Here is a 2,934-nt window from a genome sequence, read left to right as displayed (position 1 = left end):
CTTATGTACAGCATGTTTGAATGTTGTATATAAGAGCCCACTGGTGGTGGCCGCAGCTTATAGGACAAAAAACTGGTGACAGGTTCCCTTTAAGAGGGGAGTATTCATTTTAGTAAAGAATTTGTGTGTTTTTTTTATTTTTTACAGTCACCTCTCCATTACTCACACCAGAGCTTGATGCCTTCTATCTTTTTAGACATTATACAGCCGACTTCAAACCCCGAAATCATTACCCCGATTGCCACGGCACCATGGCATAGGAAAGAGCAGAAGCAAAGCACCAGAATTGGAGCATCTAGAGATGCTCCAGTGCTGATGCGGCTGCGGGCTGTTGTTCTTAGGCTGGGAAGGGCCAAATAACCATGGACCATCCCAGCTTAATATCAGCCCTCAGTTGTCTGCTTTATCTTTGCTAGTTCTCATATATGGGGGGACCCAACTTTTTTTTTTTTTTTTTCATTTATTTGGTTAATATCTATTATCTATGCATATCTTTAACATATATCAGTCTTTAATTTCTTGAATGCAGTTAATCTGGCATGTGTCACGCAGAGGTTATCCATGTGCAGTACGTGTTTTTCACGGACCCATTGACATATGGGTCTGTGTGAAAACACAGAGGTGTGAAGATCAATGCAGATTATAATATGTGCATGGGTGAACGGGTTTCTGGTCTGTGTGAGAATCGACACCACATATGCCAAAAACATGTACGAGTGAAGAGTGTCTAAAACATGACATACCAGCAAAAGTCAACAACACAAATATGCAATCATAAAACTCAATGGAAAAAAACCAAAGCAACTTAATTTACCTTACAGATGAAAAAAATCTGCAACATCAGAATGTCACCAAATACACATTATGGGAATGTAGCTGAAGGATTTGTGCACATGATATCTTCAAATGAATCATCAGGTTTTCCAAGAGGAAGATGCTTCAGAAGTTTTTGTTTTCCTGAACCATAGTTTTGGTCATTTCCTGAGCACTCGCTTTATATTTTTTACCACGCTATTTTTTTTTTTTTTAATATTATATATACAGTCAGGGCCAGAAATATTTGGACAGTGACACAAGTTTTGTTATTTTAGCTGTTTACAAAAACATGTTCAGAAATACAATTATATATATAATATGGGCTGAAAGTGCACACTCCCAGCTGCAATATGAGAGTTTTCACATCCAAATCGGAGAAAGGGTTTAGGAATCATAGCTCTGTAATGCATAGCCTCCTCTTTTTCAAGGGACCAAAAGTAATTGGACAAGGGACGATAAGGGCTGCAATTAACTCTGAAGGAGTCTCCCTCGTTAACCTGTAATAAATGAAGTAGTTAAAAGGTCTGGGGTTGATTACAGGTGTGTGGTTTTGCATTTGGAAGCTGTTGCTGTGACCAGACAACATGCGGTCTAAGGAACTCTCAATTGAGGTGAAGCAGAACATCCTGAGGCTGAAAAAAAAGAAAACATCCATCAGAGAGATAGCAGACATGCTTGGAGTAGCAAAATCAACAGTCGGGTACATTCTGAGAAAAAAGGAATTGACTGGTGAGGTTGGGAACTCAAAAAGGCCTGGGCGTCCACGGATGACAACAGTGGTGGATGATCGCCGCATACTTTCTTTGGTGAAGAAGAACCCGTTCACAACATCAACTGAAGTCCAGAACACTCTCAGTGAAGTAGGTGTATCTGTCTCTAAGGCAACAGTAAAGAGAAGACTCCATGAAAGTAAATACAAAGGGTTCACATCTAGATGCAAACCATTCATCAATTCCAAAAATAGACAGGCCAGAGTTAAATTTGCTGAAAAACACCTCATGAAGCCAGCTCAGTTCTGGAAAAGTATTCTATGGACAGATGAGACAAAGATCAACCTGTACCAGAATGATGGGAAGAAAAAAGTTTGGAGAAGAAAGGGAACGGCACATGATCCAAGGCACACCACATCCTCTGTAAAACATGGTGGAGGCAACGTGATGGCATGGGCATGCATGGCTTTCAATGGCACTAGGTCACTTGTGTTTATTGATGACATAACAGCAGACAAGAGTAGCCGAATGAATTCTGAAGTGTACAGGGATATACTTTCAGCCCAGATTCAGCCAAATGCCGCAAAGTTGATCGGACGGCGCTTCATAGTACAGATGGACAATGACCCCAAGCATACAGCCAAAGCTACCCAGGAGTTCATGAGTGCAAAAAAGTGGAACATTCTGCAATGGCCAAGTCAATCACCAGATCTTAACCCAATTGAGCATGCATTTCACTTGCTCAAATCCAGACTTAAGACGGAAAGACCCACAAACAAGCAAGACCTGAAGGCTGCGGCTGTAAAGGCCTGGCAAAGCATTAAGGAGGAGGAAACCCAGCGTTTGGTGATGTCCATGGGTTCCAGACTTAAGGCAGTGATTGCCTCCAAAGGATTCGCAACAAAATATTGAAAAAAATATTTTTTGTTTGGGTTTGGTTTATTTGTCCAATTACTTTTGACCTCCTAAAATGTGGAGTGTTTGTAAAGAAATGTGTACAATTCCTACAATTTCTATCAGATATTTTTGTTCAAACCTTCAAATTAAACGTTACAATCTGCACTTGAATTCTGTTGTAGAGGTTTCATTTCAAATCCAATGTGGTGGCATGCAGAGCCCAACTCGCGAAAATTGTGTCACTGTCCAAATATTTCTGGACCTAACTGTATGTATGTATATATATATATATATATATATATATATATATATATATATATATATATATATATATATATATATATATATATATATATATATATATTTGCCTTATTCTGTCTGTCTGTCTTGCTCCAAAATTGTGTCCTTACCGTGACCTGTCCTTGCGGTGACAAACAGCGGATTGGCTACTCGCCTCGGCTCCTCCCCCGCACGGATTGGCCGCTCGCCTCGGGTCGGCCCCCCCCGCACG

This window comes from Anomaloglossus baeobatrachus, chromosome 2, assembly GCF_048569485.1.
Source record: "Anomaloglossus baeobatrachus isolate aAnoBae1 chromosome 2, aAnoBae1.hap1, whole genome shotgun sequence".
In the NCBI taxonomy this organism is placed as follows: domain Eukaryota; kingdom Metazoa; phylum Chordata; class Amphibia; order Anura; family Aromobatidae; genus Anomaloglossus; species Anomaloglossus baeobatrachus.
This window is presented reverse-complemented; position numbering follows the sequence as displayed.